Source organism: Bos indicus, chromosome 1, assembly GCF_029378745.1.
Source record: "Bos indicus isolate NIAB-ARS_2022 breed Sahiwal x Tharparkar chromosome 1, NIAB-ARS_B.indTharparkar_mat_pri_1.0, whole genome shotgun sequence".
NCBI classification, from domain to species: domain Eukaryota; kingdom Metazoa; phylum Chordata; class Mammalia; order Artiodactyla; family Bovidae; genus Bos; species Bos indicus.
In genome coordinates this window covers 1,301,911-1,322,462 of record NC_091760.1, presented here as the reverse complement: position 1 = coordinate 1,322,462, position 20,552 = coordinate 1,301,911, and the positions used below count along the sequence as shown (strand labels likewise).

Below are 20,552 nucleotides of genomic sequence, written 5' to 3'. Positions count from 1 at the left end.
TAGGATCTAATGCCTGATGATCTGAGGTGGAGCTGATGAAATAATACTAGAAATAAGTGTTTGGTCACTCAGATGTGTCCAACCCTTTGTAGCCCACCAGGCTTCTCAGTCCATTGAATTCTTCAGGCAAGAATACTGGAGTGGGCTGTCATTTCCTTCTCCAGGAGATCTTCCCCACCCACTGATTGAACCCGGGTCTCCCACACTGTGGGCAGACTCTTTACCAACGGAGCCACCAGGGAAAAAAAAATAGAAATAGAGTGCACAATAAATGGACTGCACTTGAAACATCCCAAAAGCTTCCCCCACCCCTGTCTGTCAAAAGATTGTCTTCCAAAAAGAACTCCCGAGGTCCAGGAAGGAACTTCAAGTGTACTTGACTGTCCCAGGTTGCTGGCTTAGGGAGATGCTGAAGCAGGGGTGTCCAAAGAGGTAGAACCTCCCTTGCGTGGGTTCCTCAACAGACCTCCGATAGCCTTGGTGATGGAGGGAGAGATTTGTTTCATTTTTTTAAATAGCCCTGTGGGATAAACTGAAAACTTAGCAATTCTTTTACAGTCTTCCTAATAAAATGTTTTCTTTCTTTACTGAACTGTGAAGTACCAACTGTGACAATCACTGTTCTAATATACCTCATAGTGTTGCCGACACTATGGATATAATTATTGAAATTGAACTTATTCAATAAAAATGATGAAGCATCTGCCCTGTGCCCAGCACTTTCCAAGGGTTGGGGAGTACAGTGAAAATACTCCATGAGATGCACAGCTGGTAGGCACATTCTTTAAAAAAGCCTTTTACATTTCCACCAATAGTTTATTCTCAATGTCAACACTTGCCAATTAATACCATGCTGGGTGGGAAGCTCATTAAAAACCCAGGAGCCAGAGTTCCTGGAAGGATATCCCATTCTCCCTTGGACAGTCCTCCACCCTTTCTGGCTCTCAGTTTCCTCATCTGCAAAATCATGGACAACTGATTATAATTTATCCCTGGAACCCAAGTCAATTGAGGGGGAGGGGAAATATTACTCCAAGGCCTGGATGAGAGACCAGATTGAAAGAAAAATATGTCATTGCTGGTTTTCAGTCAAACAGACAGATACAATGAAGGAAGGAGCCCCTGGCCCTGCGGGATCTGCCTAGGGCTCTAGTCTGGGAAATTCTTACACATCAGGAGATGGCTCCGAGCTGGATTTCACCAAGAACATCCATGCAAAGGACAAGTCTGCAGAGCTCTGTGCCCATCAGCCACAGGAAGAGACTGCCTCCCAACAGCCAGCAGCATTTACAAGTGACCTCCTAAGGCCTTTGCCAAACTACAGGGGCAACTCTGGGTTTTCTGTTTCCCTCACTTTTCTGACTCTTTTCTTAAAAAAAAAAAAAAAAAAAACCCACACATTTCTTCATAGAATGCCACAGTGGAAGGAAAATAGGCCTTCAAATTTTTAGACCTCAATTTGCAAAAAACTTGGAGCTTGGTTGTATTTTTTTTTTAATTAAATCACCACATAACTTAAATTTTTTACACGTTCTAATTATTCAGTTCCAAAACACCAAACTTATTGCACAGGGTTCCCATGGAAAGGACCCCTCGCAGCAGGACAGCCACAGATTCCACCATGAAAGGGCAGCAAGGTGCCCTCCTCCCTTCTTTTCTGCCTGGGTGGCCACCAGGTATTTAAATCCATGCACCCTACTAAATATCTAGGGTGCAACTGGTGGACCCTTCCCTTTCCCATTGCAGCAGGTGGTCAAGGGTCCACTGGGCTGCAAAGTGGCAGAAGCAGGGCTGGGCCAGCCAGCCAGAGTAAGGGTTATGAAGTCCCCACAGGTGAAATCACCAGGAAGGATAAATCCCTTGGACTTCCAGCAGGCACTAGGCTGCTTGGGAAAACCCGCGCGGGTCTGAGCTTTATGCGACAGGGTAAAGCGGTAAAGGCCTTGACCCCAAAGGTGAGGCCTTTCCGTGACCGCCAGGTTAGGGGGCTCTGAGACTGTGCCAACAGAGAGGGCAGAATACGTGGTTCCCTCCTCCACTGAGTCCCAGTTTCCTTACTTGTGGTCCACACCCCTCCGCTCCGCTCACTGGATGCTGATCACTGGGAACCCAGGAGCGCAAGAAATGGGCGTTCCCAGACGCAATGGAGACCCCTGAGAGCACAACTGGGACCCCCTGCCCCGGACGCGCTCCCGATGTGCCACGCCCCCACGCCCACTTCCAGGAGAGGCCCGCGGGCCTCACTATTGCCCCAGATGAAACACAAGGACAAGCAAATCCACCCCACAGAGACAAGCCAAGCTTTTTATCAGCTGATCTGTCTATGATTCAGGGATAAAACTATGACTACAGAAAGGAAAGATGACCTGACCTAGGACTGCCATGATATTCTACAGAACCAGACAAAATTGGTTACAAGGAAACTTCTTTTTTCTTGGAAACTGTAAAGCTGGTTCTTTTGCATATGCAATTAAAAACAATTAGCTTGTTACAAAGGCCTGCCTAGGGCAACGCTTGAAGTTAATCCTTGCCACAGAATTCAACAACTTCCCTAGTGTCTGCCTACAATGTGGGAGACCTGGGTCGAATCCCTGGGTTGGGAAGATCTCCTGGAGAAGGGAATGGCAACCCACTCCAGTATTCTTGCCACCACCCCCCCCCCCCAAAAAAAAAAACAAGCTGTTCAAATAAATATTTTAAATCTCAGGTGGAAAACTAGAAGATCCCTTGTCTGTCTGTCTGGATTTATGTATGTCTCAGTGTGAGTCTTCTGTTTTTTGATAATATTGCTCAAGTTCTGAGTTCTTATTTAAATGGTCTTAAGAAAAGGAAGCCCTTACAAATCAAACAGTTGTAAATATAAGAAAACATTGACCTAAATTAATTTCAGATTCACGTGAACTGGGAAATAGTCGATATTAAATATCTAGTATTTTTTTTTTTTGCTACTCTACTATAGACATGTCTAAGAGTCACTAACATTAAGCACAAAATTTTCATAGTGCCTAGGTTTATTATAAGTTAAAAATTGCTATATTGTTGTATCTGTCACAAGCTTGTCAACAAGAAAGTACCTCTAAACAATAACAAAAAAAACTAAAAAATGTAAATATGATATAAGCTTTTAGATAAACTATTAACAATAATTATACTCTAAAATTTATATTTTTATAAATATATTATTATTATATTCTAAAATTTTTCTCAACATTGAAACTCTGGTATCTAACACAGAAGCTGCCTCATGGCAGTCACTCAAGAGTCACTTGCTAAAGACTGGACTCAACAATTCCGCAAAATGAGGTGTGTACTGATATAATGTCATACATGTCCACATTCCATGTAATATCCGTGGACTGGAAACAGTGTAACTACCTATCAACAGGGAACTTGATTAAATACATAGTAAGGCATTAATACAATGGAATACGACACAGCTGTTTAAACCAATGTACATGTCTAGATATAGCAACTTACATGTCTACTTACATGTACCCACTTGTGAACAAAGCAGGGCACAACCACGTGTGCACATTGCAGTGCCACTGGTACCAAAAGTGTGTGTTAGTCACACAGTCGTGTCCGACTCTGCCGGGGTCCAGCCCCAGCAGGATCCAGGGAATCCCTCAGGATGATGGCGTCAGTGATAAGGAAAGTAAAGGGAGAGAAAGAGGCTTGATCTTCCTTGGTTTACACAGAAAGCCAATAAAGCTCCTGACACGGAACTTGCTCTGTTCACGGAGGCTGCAGGCGCCCTCTCGGTGGGGTGAGGACACAGGATGCACCCTCCCTGGTGAAGATGCAGGGCACCTTCCCGATCAGATCTTAGAAGCCCAGGCAAAAAAAGTGAAGTCAGAGAGCCCCTGTGCCCTCAAGGAGTTATCCTGAAAGAAGAACAGAGAGAGAAAGAAAGAAAAGGAAAGAAAGAATGACACGGGGAGACCAAGCTTTGGTGAACGAGGCCCATAACTATTTTCAAAAAGAATTTTTATACCTTGACTTGTACATAGAGGGATATGAAAGATGCAAAGTCATACAGAGTCAGCCCAAACATTACATCTGTTTTGTCTTTATCGAAACCAGGATTTTTCTCTGCATACCTTTCCCATAAACAATGTTGTGTACATTATCTTCTGGCCTTGGAGGCCTGTGGAGATTTTATGACCCTTTTTTGATAAAGGCTACTCAACCAGAAAACCTATTTTCCCTTGAAGTGTTTTTTCTTTATATTTCTAATCTATGTCAGCCTCAGAAAGTGCTAAACAGAATTACATTCTCACGGAGCAAAGGTGCAGTGAGTTACAACAAAGAAAGAACCAATTAGCTCAAAGGTCTGATGTGGTTAATTCCAAGGCTACTACTTGTTTTTCTTACATTCCAACTATGTTAACCAATGCACTCCCAGGTGCACAATGGATAAGGGATATGGGCACTTGGCAGCAAGCATTGCTTCAACAATGAAATCTTACACCAGCACTACTCTAATAGTTTTTAACTCTTTGAAAGGCTCTATATTTTTAGAATGTTTTAGGCTTCCTGTGTCTCTCACGGTTGGGAGGCTGTGAACAATCATATGCGTAGCTGCAAGAGTCTGGATAAACCTGTCAGGCAAGCTAGAAAGCCATCAGAGGGGTTTGAATTGAAACACTTCTATTATGCCCAGGAGACTTATTAACTAAAGCCCTAAGTTGACTTTTTCCAGAGAAAGGTGGTCGGGGATAGCCCCCTGTTACTGTCAGAAGAGTTGGTGAAAGGCACAAAATAGTAAGACAGACAGATGCTGGTTTTGGGGTAGATGCTCAAGCAGACCCAGGGGGTCCCTCGAGTCCTGACCCACCTTGCTCATCAGATCTCTTCCACATGAACTTGTCATGGGTGGGATCACCCGTGCTGGCTCCTGGCACGACTCTTTGTAACTCCATGGACTGAAGGCTGTCAGGCTCCTCTGTCCATGGGATTCTCCAGGCAGGAATATAGGAGTGGGCTGCCATGCCCTTAAAGAAGACAGTGAATCTTGACTGAACTGTTTGTTGGGGGAGAGTACTCATTGGAAGCTTACAAGAAACTATTAACAGTGGTTATTCGTTTGGAGGGTAGGTGGGAACTGGGTGGATGGGTGTCAGAGGTGGGAGAAAAAAACTCTACTGACTACCATTTTATACTTTCAGATTTGGGAACCCACATGAACATGGTTTATAACTCAGTAAATGAATTTTTAAGTGCTCTGTGACCAGAACCCAGTAAATTCTGTTGAATGAGTTACCACACACATGAGAGCTTCCCCATCATCTGTCCCCCTCTCCACCACCTACCCTGTCACCATTGCTTCCACTGCCACTGCCCTGGGAAGACACAGGACGCTTTTTAAAAGTTCCATCATCTTAAACTTTTAAAGCCATACTTTCTAACTATCCATTTATAGTCATAAACCCCTCCATCACTCTTTACAACTGACAAAGTGCTTTCAAACCTATGATCTAATTGGGTCCTTAGGACAACCTGAGACAGTTTATATGTTTTGAAAGTGAAAGTCACTCAGTGGTGTCCGACTCTTTGTGACACCATGGACTACAGAGTTCATGGAATTCTCCAGGCCAGGATACTGGAGAGGATAGCCTTTCCCTTCTCCAGGGGATTTGCCAACCCAAGGATAGAACCCAGGTCTATTGCACTGCAGGGGGATTCTTTACTCATTGAGCCACAAGGGAAGCCCAAGAATACTCGAGTGGGTAGCCTATCCCTTCTCCAGCAGATCTTCCTGACCCAGGAATCAAACTGGGGTCTCCTGCATTGCAAGCAGATTTTTTACCAACTGAGCTATCAGGGAAGGAGAAATTTGAAGTTTTGGGAAATTAAGGGTTCTGTCTGAGATCACGCCTCTGAAAATGACACAGCCAATCCTGATTGCCTGATGAGGATGGCACCTCCCTCACCATCCTTTCCAACTCTAAAAAGGCATAAAAGAAAGATGACAGGAGGTCTTCCACAGATTTTATGTCAGTCCCATGGCACTCTAGGTCAGATTGATGTATGTGTGGGTCAGTCTAGGTTGTGGTCCCGGGGGACAGGACTTGCTGAGAGAGGAAAACAGCCAACTTTTGTTTTGATTGTTACACTCACCCAACAGGGAAGAAAAAAGGAAAGGAAAATGTTCTTGGCTGGCGTGGAGAGAACCCTGCCAGAAAATGGGATGGATGCTCTAACTTGCCAAAGACATCCCCGGAGGCCCCATTAACACCATGATACTGAACCAGAGAGATGCTGAACAGTTAGGAGTGCTGCTGATTCCCTGGCAACTTTTGAAAGCAAGCTTATGTTTCCACTGACTGAAGCAAGGGGCGGGGGTGGGGGGGGGTGGGGTGGGTGGGGGGAGGGGGGAGTGGTGGGATGTCTAAGGACGGAATTAGAGAATGAGAGGATTTGGCTGCTGAGGACGGAGTTGCAGGTTGTCCTGGGTATGTATAACAAAAAGTTTCCCTACATCAGATTTTCCTCTGGTTCCATTTCTTAACCTCCAGACTGACCCTAGAGTCCCAGATTCATGTGATGCTGCAAGAGAATGAGAAGGAGGAGATGCACCCTTCACGACCACGACCTAAACACACTGCTCGAGCTGACTGGGGACTTAGAGAAGAGCAGCAGCAACAGTGGAAATGATGAGAATTCATCAGTGTGCCCCCTGAATTCATTGTCATCTAAGACACAGCATGTGATACAGGGAAATTGTGTAATGTGCACCGTCCAGGGCCATTCATAATGGTCTCAGAACAAATGAAGGATTCACATGTTCCCATTAGCAAGAGTCTAACTGGAATAAAAAGGCGACCCAAACAAGCTCCTCTGACCCCGTCTAAGATGGAAGACCCATCACCTTAGGAAAAACAGACTGTTTGTGTCGTAACATGATTTATTTACCCTGCATAGGAGAGAAAGCAGGATACTCACCTTCACACAGAAAAAGCAGAGAGGACTTCCCTGGTGGCACAGTGGATAGGAATCCATCTGCCAGAGCAGGGGCATTTGTTCGATCCCTGGTCCAGGAAGACTCCACAAGCTGCAGATCAACTAGGCCCGTGTGCCAAAACTAGTGAGCCCACAACCCACAACTACTGAAGCCCATGTGCTCAGAGCCTATGCTCTGCGACGAGGGAAACTCCTGCAATAAGAAGCCTGTGCATTGCAACAAAGAGTAGCCCTTGCTTGCCATAACTAGAGAAAAGCCCTCATGGCAACAAAGATCCAGTGCAACTGAATATAAGTTTTTGACTTTTTTTTTAAGACAGATAATTTTTAGTTTTAGTTTAGTTTTGTTGTTTTTTTCAAGAAAGGAACAAGTAACTGTCCATAACTCTTCATCTAATTCTGACACCTTCAATTCACACCTATTTTAATCACTGCAGAGAAAGTAAAATTTTCTCAAGGACTATCATAAAATATAAATGCTAGCACCTTAGTTTTATTTTAAACCTAAATTCTCAAATGAACTAGCTAATTTAACTCAGCTCTGATGTGGTACCTTTCAAAGTGGGCAGAAGGAGCCAAGATGTGATACATACAAAGTCCATCAACACCTCAATTTGGCTCTGCAGCAGCTCAGCAACCTGGAACAATTAATTCTCTTTCCCCAAAAGCTTCTGACTCTGTGTAAACATACATACCCACCCTCTGTTATCTAAGAGATCAGGATGATGAAAGGGAAAAGGAATTCTCCCCAAGATCAACATCTGACCACCCAAAATAGGACTGCCTTCACATTAAAACAATTCTCCACAGTCCCATTGTTCTATTTGTTTTGAATGATGGAAAATCTAATTGCAGTAAAATGTTAATAGCTTCATTGTGTGACCACAGGGCTAATCAGTTACATATCTAAAGAGTTTGGGGCTCAGCTGTGAGGTATTTTTGGATCAATATCAGATCTCTTGACCTCAATGTACTATTACCAAGGATTTAGTACATGAGGCAAAAATCCCACAAAATGGAGAACCACAGGACCAAGACTAAGAAGATTTAATATGAACATGCTACGGTCTGACCCAGGCTGGGGATATTCAGGTTTATACTTGGTGAGTCCAGTTCAGTGTGGAGTGGGCGCTGGCACAGATTAAGAGTCGGGTAGGAAAAAAAAAAAAAAAGAGTTGGGGCAGGGGGAAAGAAAGGTGCTTAGATCCATGTGGGGAGTGAAATATATAACAAGCACTCAGAAAATTTTGGCAAATCTTGAAGAGGGGTCAGGGAGTTGGGAACTGTCAGTAGGGCAGGCCTAAGGAAGGAACCCTGGATAATGTATGGAAAGGAAGAATCAACACTTTTCTGCAGTCGGATGTACTTGCCCACGATGAGAACAATTTCTGTGCAAAGAACATGAAGAAAGCCTCCAGGTGCCATGGAGCCCTGGGCAGGAGGTTTGGAAGAACAAGGCCACTCCCCTAGGCCCACCCACCAGACAAGAGAAAGACAGCGCCCCCACCAAGGGCACCACAGATGGGGGAAAGAAGGAAACCACCTAATACATGCACATTGGTTCATTAACCCACATCAGAACTGTCTCCTGTGGTCTGTCACATGGTCCTATAAACACCTTGGTGGGAGACTGGGAGCGATGGGCCATGGCCTCCCTGCTCCCCTGGCTCAGTTGCAACAATGCCACTGCACAGAGAAAGCGATAGTCCTCGAAATATCTCCACAACTCAGGCATCTGCCTCAGACTGAAAGATGCCTTTTCTATCTTCATGCCTAGAGTGATCCGGATCCTTCTGTTCCATGGGAACTAGATCCTGCCACTAAGGGTTTGCATGCTACAACTGAAGATCCTGCATGCTGTAAGGAAGACTGAAGATCCCATATGCCACAACTAAGACCCAGCAGGGCCAAGTAAAAACATGCATAAGTATTTGAAATCAACAACAGAAGTAGTCATAACAGCTCAGTGTATTGAGTGCTTACTCTCAAACACCTCACATTCCCTACATAGTTAAATCATGTTGCATCCACCCCAAGATACAGATGTTACAATGGCTTCCAATTTACAGAAGAGGAAACTGAGGCACAGCATGCCAACCTTCAGCCCATCTTGTCCCCTCACTTTGTGAGGAACCTCATACCACACAGTACAGCCTGAGGACCCCAGAGTTTATGAGCAGTGCTTGTCAACTTCTGGGAGGGCTGTGGAGAGGGTGAAAAAATACTTCTTGATCTGGACTTTGGAAGAGGACTCTTGACTCCCTTGCTCTCAACATTCATATGAGTCATAGCTATCTTATTATTTTGCTGTAGCACAGGGTATAGCCAATTCTTACCCTAGTGTCTTTTTGGACCTCCCAGTCACTGGAGAAAGTTGCCAGCTGCTGCCCTTGTGAACAGTTTGAAAACTGGAAAAGGCTAGAAAACATCCTTCTGTTCTCTTGAGTGTCTGGAAAGATGGCATCTTGGAAATTGACTCCATGAGGCAAGAGGTTATAGTTCTCATCCATCCTAATGGGAAAAAAGGAGGTAAGAGCTGTAGACTGGACACCCATGGGGTGTACCGTCTTGAATCAAGAGTCAACAGAAGACTGTGACAGTGTTCCCAGTTATACAACGTCTTTTTTATTTTTTAAGTCGAGTTTAATTACAATGTTGTGCTAATTTCTGCTGTAAAGTGACTCAGTTATACATATACATACATTTTAAAATATCTTTTCCATTATGGTTTATCCCAGGAGATTGGATATGGTTCCCTGTGCTAAGGTAGGACCTTGTTGTTTTTTCCAAATGTAACAGTTTGCATCTGCCAATCCCAAACACCCAGTCCGTCCGTCTCCCTCCCTCCATCGCCCTTGGCAACCACAAGTTTATTCTCTGTATTCATGAGTCTGTTTCTGTTTTGTAAATAGGTTCATTCGTGCCATATTTTACATTCCACATATAAGTGATATAGTATTTATTCTTCTCTTTGTGACTTACTCTGCTTAGTATAATTATCCCTAGTTCCATCCATGTTGCTGCAAATGGCATTCTTTCTTTCTTGTTATGGCTGAGTAATATTCATATATATGTACCACATTTTCTTTAATCATTCAACTATCAAGGGACATTTAGGCTGTTTCCATATCTTGGCTGTTGGGAATAGTGCTGCTATGAACATGGGGGTGCATGTATGTTCCTGAATTACAGTTTTGTCCGGGGCATATCCCCGGACGAGGGGGACTCTGGATCATATGGTGGTCCTATGAGTTTTCTGAGGATCCCCCATACTGTTTTCCATAGTGGCTACCCCAACTTACCTTCCCACCAACAGTGTAGGAGGGTTCCCTTTTCTCCACACTCTCCCCAACATTTGCTATTTGTTCTGTTTTTGATAGCCATTCTGCCTGATAGGAGATGGTACCTGGCTGCAGCTTTGATTTGCATTTATCTAAGAATTAGTGACGCTGAGTATATTTTTATGTGTCTAGTGGCCATCTGCATGTCTTCTTTGGAAAAGAAGACCTATTAAGGTTTTCTGCCCATTTTTTGATTGGGTTTTTGTTGTTGTTGTTGTTGTTGAGTTGTATGGTCTGTATATTTGAAATTAAGCCCTGGTCTATTGCATCATTTGCAAATATTTTCTCCCATTCTTTAGGTTGTCTTTTTTCTTTTTTTCTTTTCTTTTCTTTTTCTTTTTTCTTTCTTTTTTTTTTTTTTACAGTTTTCTTTGCTGTGCAGAAGCTTGTAAGTTTGATCAGGTCCCCTTTGTTCATATTTGGTTTTATTTCTACTACCTTGGGAGATTGACCAAAGGTAAGAAAACAAAGGTCTAATTTATGTCAGAGAACATTTTTCCCATGCTCTCTTCTAGGAGTTTTATGGTGTCATGTCTTACGTTTCAGTCTTTAAACCATTGTGAGATATTTTTCTGCAGTGTGAGGGCATATTCTATCTTCACTGCTTTACATGCAGCTTCCAATTACACATCTACATGGCTCAGATTAGAGGAGTCACTCTCTCTGATTGTTTCTCTACCTCACACTGCACGTGTCTCTCCTTAAGTTTTTCAAAGCACATGAATTGGGGGGTGGGTGCAGGTGAACATTTGTGTATCTCCCAAGCTGCCTTCCTTCTCCTAGTGGAGTGCTCCTTGTTTCCTGGGCAAAGGAAAGCCAATTGCAATTACCCAGGATTCAAGTCCTATGACTGCTACTTATCTCCTGTTTGACACACAATGAATTTCTTAAATTCTCTAAGCTTAAATGTACAATCTATAAAACAAGGATGAAAACAGCATTCTTCTTTGTTTAATGGTGGTGTAAGGAGTGCATTTTTAAAAAAATATGTAAAGCATTTGGCACAGAGTAAGCACAGTATAAAACTTAACATTTTTACAGAACCCTGCATAAAGTACCTGTTGGCAAGATAGAGAAGTCAAGAGAAGGAAAAGGAGAGATGGAAGCGGCACTCCAGCCCAAAGTAGGCATTTGGGGGCTCACCAGGGAGTCTCCACTGCCACTTTCTCCTGTGACACTGACCAGAATCTGTTCTTCTCTCCGAGGGGCCCAGAATAACAGAGGAATGATTTATATGTGGTTGTTAACACACATCAGGGCAACACAGCCCTGTGAAATAGAAATCTTGTCACACTACCATTTGACTCTGTATCTCTGCCCTAACGTTCTATAAATATGTCAGAGAAAAAGAGGAAAGAGCTGGCTGACCACCAGAGAGCCAGTGGACAAAACTGTATTTCATTATAAAATTGGAAAAGAAAATAATGTCTCCTTAAGTACTGTGGCTCTTTTTACTTTGGAAAATAAAGTTTTCTTGATGAATAGTTTTAGAGCTGGTTTCCCTAAATAAAGACATGTAAAAATCTAAGTTTCTCCATATCAAGAAGGTACTATCTCATTCCTTGCCAGTTTTAGTTAGAAACTGTACTTCTCCAGCATTTTTTTTAATTCAACTTAATCTGGCTAAACCACTCAAGCCAACACAAAGCACGCCATGTATTCTAAACTTAGATATTCTGGCTTTAATATGGAAAACGTGTTACCGCAAGCTTACGGATACCCCTCTGTGGAACCTTCTGTCTTCTTTCTCAGTGATGTGAAATCTCAAGAGCTCAAACTTAGTCTGCAGACCAAGGTCATGGCCATTCCAAATATCCTTAATGCTATGCCACATACTGGGAAGATGGGACTTATTGTCCAATCACTATCTGTTAGATTCCATTTTGAGGTTCTTCCCAGTTCCTCTGTATCAGCCTCTTCCTCAAACTGGAGAGAACCAATGCATTAGGGTTCCACCTGCTGTTTTCTATTGCAAACTTCAGTTGAGCCCATAACCTGAACCCTTGTCTACATGCATTTCGTTGTGACCACACGACAAACTTTCATGGAACTTCACAAGATTCCAGGAGTCTCCCAACAGACAAGGCCTGGTCTAATTCACCTCTCTGTTCTTCAAAGCCCTGTGAGCACCTTCCCAATCCCTTAATGCCCCCTCCCCCAGGCCCTTCCTCTATAAACTTTTGCTATTTGGAGGAGCCTGGCATTGAGGTCTGCTGGCAGCTGATATGAGCGAATCTGAGTGAAACAAGAGGACAGCTGGGCTGCATTCCACACCAGTCCCATCTTGGCATTTAAGCAGGTGTGCAGGATTGAGTAACTACACATTTCTCATCTAACCTGCACCAGGTGTTCTGCATCAGTTACTAGGATTTAATCTCAACCAACCTTGTTTGGCACATTATGAAGGTGAGGCTCTTGAGGTTCTTGACAAGGTCAGTAACTTGCTCAAAATGACAGGAAGAATGGACCCAGAATTCCAACAACCATCTGATTCCAAAGGTGTTTGGATTGGTTTTGACCACCGTCCATCCCAAACAACTCCCACGGCATCCACTTTAAAATATTGCTTTCTTCCTCTATAAGGATTCCACCTCAATTAGGGTTCCACTTTCTTATTTCAAACTCCAGGAGATGCCATCACCTGAACTCTTGTCCACAGGCATCTCATCTGCACCACAGACCTACTTGCATGGAACTCAACCAGAGAGGGCTCCTGTCCGATTGCCCTTCATACTCCTCAGAGCGCTGTGACCAGGGCCTTCTTCCCCCATTACCCCCCACATAAACCTCTGCTATTGAAAATGGGCTGTTTGTTGCTGGAAACCACCTTGAGCTTTGGCCTGAAACACTCTTCCCTGGTCAAGCACGGGAGCCATCCCTGTTTTTCCAACAGTGTTAGCCAGAGGCACCCAAGATCTCTGTAGACTCAACATAAGGAGCACCAAAGAGCAGAAAATGGGAAGGAGACCAGGGGAAACATCACTTAACACCACCCAGACAGGATTCTGGAGGAGTTCCAGAGCCTGCTGGGGATAAAGGTACCTCTGCTGGCCATGCCAAGTGGCCAAAGGGATGGTATGGGCGAGAGTTGGCAGGCTCACCTGAGGAAGAAGAAATAGGAGTAATACTGGACCACGGTGTGGGAGTGACAGGAGAAGTAGCCCAGGCCGGTGAGGTTGAGCCTGGAGCCCCCGGGCACCTCGAGCATGCTGCTCATGCCTGGTCGCACAGCATCTCGATCTCAGCGGCGTAGAAGAGCCCCGCGTCGCTGGCCTCATACTGCCCGGGCAGGTAGCTGTACAGGCTGTGCATCTCCTTGCAGCGCCAGCATCTTGGCGTACAGGATGATCTCGGCCAGCTCCGCTGGGCAGCCCTCGCTCAGGGGTCTCCACTCGGAGGGCAGCTGGCAGCCGCAGGCGACTTCTAGCCCGCCGGCCAGGCAGAGCGCTGCGAGCAGCAGCGGGTGCAGCATGCCGGCGGCGAGGGCGAGCGGCGGGAGCCGCCAAGTGGGCTCCGCGCCCCAGGCGCGCTACCCGGGGCGCGTGGCCGGGGGAAGCGGGGAGCCCCACAGCAGCAGCGAGAGCGTCTGGGAACCCGAAGTGCCAGGCCCCACCAGTGGGAGGGGCAACCCGAGGCGCTCGGCTCCGCGCACTGCTGCGGAAGCTCAGCGTGCTGCTCCCTCCTCCTCCGGGATCCCCCTGCGGGGCCTCGCTTGGGAGGCTTTTACAAGGGCACGGGGAGGGCCGGCCACCGCCGCCTCCTGCCCGCCCGTGGCTGGGGCGTGGGCTGCAGCGGGAGGGGCGGAGGCGGGAAGCCGTCCAGGGTCGCGAGGTGCTGGGGAGACCGCGCAGTCGGCGCTGGACCGGGAGTCCCCGGGCCGAACTCGGTGTTTGCGCCAGCGCGGAGGTCCGCGGCCGAAAAGTCAGTGTGGGGAGAGGCGGCCCAGCCCTCTTCCGGAGCCCTGCGCACCGACCAGGTGGAAGCTTTGCAGGCACAAAGCGCGCTCCAGACATGGCCTTCTTAGAATGATTGCCATCAATTGCCATGAGTACTCAGCCTACGTTTCTGCATTTTCTGAGTAGTTCCTTTACAATGGCACAGAAATCGAACTTTACTGTCGCAGAGTTTACCTTGGAAATTCTGTGTGATCTAATAAACTTTTCTGCTCTCCCTTTCCATCTCTTATGTTTTAACGATGCTCTTAGGAAAGCCTTCAACATCTGAAAAGCCAAAGCCACATTGCTTGGATTTTCCTACAGCTACATGGTCTCATGATTAACCTCATTCCTACTTTCAGATTCTGAACACCCTACACCTGAGAAATAGATTCAGAAGTTCCAAAGAGCTTTTCATAAGTCAATGAGTGACTCTGAAGAGACCTAAACTCCACAGTTAAATCTTTATTTCTAAATTAGGCAGTTCCTTTTATCTCCCAATTGCCTTTATTATTCTTCATGTAGTAAGGAAAAAAAGATTATTTATAAGTATAAATATTTTGTACAGTCAAAACATCATATATATGAAATAGCATGGATATAATATACATATCATCGTACATATGTCATACATATTATATTTACAATAAGTTGATAAGCAAAACTGCTGTAAAATGGAAGGCTCTTTGTTCTGCAAGCATCTTATTAACCAGGCTTTCTGCAAGTTTAAGTCTTAGAACTTAAGAACTTAAGAACTCAGCCAAAGTCTTCTCTGACTGAAAGGAAGAGTTTTAGGGAATTTGGGAAGGAAAGATAAGGAGAAAAGTGGGGAGTGGGGAAGGGAGAAAATTCCAAGGCCTCACATCCCGTGACAACCAAATCTTCCTGTGATCCCCAAATCTTCAGTTAGGACAATTAAATTCATGCATGCTTCTTGTGACAGGGCAGAAATCCAGCTGGCGTGAGGCAGGGACTCAGGAGGAAGAGGCCATGAGCAGCATGGTCTCAGGGAACCAGAAGACCCTGGGAAGGCTTTGGTCGTGCCTTGAAGTGAAATGGCCAGGACTTCAGCCAGTGTGGCAGCCCAGCTTCTGAGGGAATGAAGGCTAAAGATCCATAAGGTCTTAAAGATCCATAAGACACCAATCCAGAATCCAACCCGTGACTCAATGGACAGATGTGTGCTTAATCGCTCAGTCATGTCCTACTCTTTGTGACCCCAGGGACTGTAGCCTCCCAGGCACCTCTGTTCATGGGATTCTCCAGGCAAGAGTACTGGAGTGGGTTGCCATGCCCTCCTCCAGGAGATCTTCCCAACCCAGAGATCAAACCCAGAACTCCCACATTGCAGGCAGATTCTTTACCGTCTGAGCCACCAGGGAAGCAGTGACTCAATGGACCAGATTCTTATTCCTACAAGATCATCTGTGTTGGAAGAGGAAAGAAGTAAGAGTAAGAGCTCCTCACGGACAATAACTAACCTCTACATAGCTGGAAGTCAGCCTGGAGCCTCAATTAATTCTGTAGAAAACAGTTATATTGAGGGAAGCAATGGACAGTAGTCCCAATGGTATATGACTCCTCCTGACAACCCCACCACCACCATGGGAGATGGTAGAGTTAAGCTTTTCCCACAGGAGAAATGGCATTTGAGGATGGCATCAGACATCCTACGTTAGGACTGCCCATTTGTCTCTCCTTCAATATACGAGTTAAAACGTTTCATAACGTCTTAGTCTGTTCAGGGTGCCATGGCAAAATACCACAGCCCGAGGGGCTTAAACAACAGACATTTATTTCCCACAGTGCTGGAGGCTGGAAGTCCAAGATCAGGGTGTCAATGGGATTGGTTCCAGGCTAGTAAACGGCCACCTTTCCTCTGTGTCCCCACATGGCCTGTCTTCTTTGTACATGTAGAGAGAGAAATGTCTGGCCCTTCTAAGGACACCAGGCCTATCAGATTAGACCACACTCTTGTGACCTCATTTAACCTTAATCACTTCCATAAAGGTGCTATCTCCAAATACAGTCTCACTGGGGGTTAAAACTTGAACAGAAGAATTCAGGGCAGAGAGGAGGGGATGTGAACAAGGGACAGAATTCAATCCATAACAGTCATTTAGCAGGTGTTCTGCAGGTCTGTAGAGAAAGAGGGGGTATAAAATGGTTTATATTTCTGGCATGCTAACTTAGAGCAAGCATTGCCAAATTATAATATTAACAATAACAACTGCTAACATTTATTCACTGCTTACTATGTGCCAAGCACTATTGTAACATATTGCTTATGTTATCGTAACGAATGCTCCAAACACTCAAAATGGGCACTGCTATCATCCTCAGTTTATAGACAGGGGACTTAGGTACAGAGAGGTTAATTGACTTACCCAGGATCACATAGCCAGAAAGGAACTGAGCCAGGATTCAAACACCAGCATCAGATTTCAGAGTTCATGTTCTTAACTACAGCATTAAAATATGGATAAAACAAGCAATGTTTTAAAGGCACAGGTGAGCCCTTTATCAAGAAACAAGTAGAGGGGACTTCGCTGGTGATCTGTGGCTAAGACTCCATGCTCCAAATTCAGGGAACCCAGGTTCAATCCCTGATCCAGAAACTAGATCCCACATGTTACAACTAAAACCCTGTGAAGCCAAATAAATAAATGAATATTTAAAAAGAAGCTGAGTTTATAAATAGTAATAACCTTCGCAGAATCACCAGTGATGGCTAAATGAGGGAGTAACCGGACTAACATTAATTTTGTTTTCACCAGCAGCCCTGCTCTATTTTAAGTTAAGTTTAAGTTAGTGCTATAACTTATGCAGACATGAGAATAAGGAATTTTTTTTTTTTAATTGTATCTAGTGAGTCAGAGGGCTGGAAAAAGTTTTTCTCTTTCTACATACCTGAAGACCCTGATTATTCTTTCCATTTAGATGAACAAATAAGTAAAAATCAGTATGTACAGCTGATGTTTCTCTTGTTGTATAAACTGGACAGAATCAAAACTCTTCCAGTACTACCCAGAATGCATTTTCCAGATGCAGGGGCCTATGAGGGTTGTCCTTCTCCTGGATTCTTCACAGACACATCAGTCATGTTTTTGCTTCTCTAGAAGGTCTGGCAAAGTGCCTCCCTGATTGGGGTTGTTCACCTGGAGCCCTGGACATATGTGAGCATCCCCTGGTGAGCAGCTCCCATTTGGGGACCAAGATCTCTAAAGAAGCAGAGCTCAAGGAAGCCAGGATGGGAAGCAAAAATTCTACAGCTGGGTTGTGGGTTCAGTAGTGAAACAAGCCGCTTCCACCCCTTGATTACAAGACCCATATGTTCTGGCTGTTGGGGGAAGATAGCACCATTATGCTTCAAATATACACGATATCCTTCACAGCATGTACAATACCCTTTAAGATTGCACCCCACCCTTTCAGGATGTTGACTCCCATCTGACACACTTGAGTCTTCATTAGCTGTCACACTGTCTCAGTAAGCTTTCAAAATTTGCCCAGTTATTTCTAGGTGATGGCGTCCTCGGTAAAACCAGTTAATTCCATGGCCAAGGGCACATTGCTGTATTCCCTTTGCCATCAAAGAAGAGATGCTATGAAAATCACTGATCAGAAGCAATGCTACAGGAAGTACCATGATGCTGGAAAATGGGTTCTGTGGACAGAGTTCCTGGAGGAAGCACTGTGGGGCAGGAAAGGCAGATCTACACCTAGAATGTATCTACTCCAGTGAGGACAAGTCTCTGCTCCCTCCAAGATGGAAGAGGTTCAGTGTAGTCACTTCAGTCATTTCAGTCGCTCGGTTGTGACTGACTCTTCGCAACCTCATGGACTGTAGCACGCCAGGCTTCCCTGTTCATCACCAGCTCCCAGAGCTTGCTCAAACTCATGTCCATTGAGTCAGTGATGACATCCAAACATCTCATCCTCTGTCATCCCCTTTTCCTCCTGCCTTCAATCCTTCCCAGCATCAGGGTCTTTTCAAATGAGTCAGTTCTTCACATCAGGTGGCCAGAGTATTGGAGCTTCAGGATCATTTCTTCCAATGAATATTCAGGACTGATTTCCTTTAGGATTGACTGATTTGATCTCTTTGCAATCCAAGGGACTCTCAAGGGTCTTCTGCAACACAACAGTTCAGAAGCATCAATTCTTTGGTTGTTAGCCTTCTTTATGGTCCAACTCTCACATCCATACATGACTACTGGAAAAACCAAAGCTGTGACTAGATGGGCCTTTGTCAGCCAAGTAATGTATCTGCTTTTTAATATGCTGTCTAGGTTGGTTATAGCTTTTCTTCCAAGGAGGAAGCATCTTTTAATTTCATGGCTGCAGTCACCATCTGCAGTGATTTTGGAGCCCCCAAAAATAAAGTCTCTCACTGTTTCCATTGTTTCCACTTCTATTTGCCATGAAGTGATGGGACTGAATGCCATGATCTTCATTTTTTCAATGTTGAGTTTTAAGCCTTTTCAGCTTTTTTCACTCTCCTCTTTCACTTTCATCAAGAGGCTATTTAGTTCCTCTTCTCCTTCTACCATAAGGGTGGTGTCATCTGCATATCTGAGGTTATTGATATTTCCCCTGGCAATCTTTATTCCAGCTTGTGCTTCATCCAGTCCATCACTTCGCATGATGTGCTCTGCATATAAGCTCAATAAGCAGGGTGACAGTGTATAGCCTTGACATACTCCTTTCCCAATTGGGAACCAGTCTGTTGTTCCATGTCCGATTCCAACTATTGCATCTTGTCTGCATACAGATTTCTCAGGAGACAGGTTAGGTGGTCTGCTATTCCCATCTCTTTAAGAATTTTCCACAGTTTGTTGTGATCCACAAAGTCAAAGGCTTTAGTGGAGTCAATGACGGGTGCAGCCCCTGCCCAGCACCCCAGCACTTACTCATTCTCATCCACCGTCTCTTCCATGTCCAACATGGCCACCTCTTCCCCCTACAGAGATAGAGAGGCAATCCAGGTGGGCAGAGGGCCAGCCACCTGTTGGGAAGCGTAGTGCAAAATAGCCATAAAAGGAGAAAGTCCTTGGGAAAATGGTGAAGGGCCAGAAGTACTCGGTTTTGCACTACGGACAGAAAGACATCTCCTGCCTTTGGTTATGCTCGGCGCCAAGAGTTAATAATAAATAGGGATGTTACTTGTGAGAGCGGGTTGTGGAAGAAGCCTTAGAGCGTGCTGTCCTTGAAATGTTTCTACTGATTATGTGTTAACTCTGTATGCGCTCTGCTGGCTGCATACTTTAAGCTCTTTGTTCCTGCTTCTATAAAAAAGCTTTACTGCAGAAATAAACTTGTCAGTCCTTGCAAGAGACTGTCCGAGTGTCATTCTTTCAGGTTCATCGCTTCCAAGTCCTGGGGAAAAAAAAAAATCCCCAACAAGTGGCGCCACGAACAGGTACTCGAGAGAAAGGCTGAACAAAGCAACGAGCCCCTGCAGAAAGAGGTAAGCAGGATGGGACAACATAGTGGTAAAATTCCTTTCATTTCTATAATGTATCATTTTTTGAAACAAAACGGTATTAATGTTTTAAGAGATCAGTTGAACGACTGCTATCATATTTTACTGGAACAATTCATGGTTCCCAGAAGAGGGGACACTCAATCTAGACATATAGAAAAGGGTTAAAAATAATGTTTTGCGAGCATATCGGCAAGGGTTATCTGGTCACTCATACGGGCTATCATAGAACAAATTGAAGGACATAACATTGATTTGGAAGTAAAAACTATTCAATCTTTACATGAATATGAGCTTAAGGAACAAGATATGCAAGATGCTTTGAAATATAAGAATGTTATGCTCAATCAGACACAATCCTTAGAAAAACAACTTAGAGACATATATATACAGGATATGTCAAAACTGAAGCCACTTGGAACGGAGGTCATTTCTTTCAATGGACAGCCCAAATCTCAGGTTTTTCCTTCTGCTCTGCCTGTAACAGCAATTGCTAACTTTGCTCATACTAATCATTTCACTCCTCCTCGGGAGATGCCTGCTTGCACTTTCGCTTTCCCAATGCAATTTAATCAACCTGCCCAAGGCCAAAATACTTGGGCTGATCTAGATTTTGGCATGTTGTCTAGCTTTAAGAAAGCATGCACTCTGTATGGACCTACTTCTCCTTACTGTATAGAATTTCTCAGAGGATGGGCTGACCGTTGGATGCCATATGATTTTTTTTTCAAGTAGCAAAGATGGTTTTAAATCCTCAACAATTACTGCAATGGCAAATGTGGGTTGATGATGAGGCCTGACAGCTGATGATTGACCAGCAATCTTGTG

At 44.6% G+C, this 20,552-nt stretch overlaps 1 pseudogene; it reads right to left on the bottom strand.

Annotated features, from left to right (window-relative positions):
- LOC109577400 (coiled-coil domain-containing protein 3-like) overlaps positions 1-14,235 on the bottom strand; it is a 106,189-nt pseudogene extending 91,954 nt beyond the window's left edge.
- Between the last annotated feature and the right edge of the window lie 6,317 nt (positions 14,236-20,552).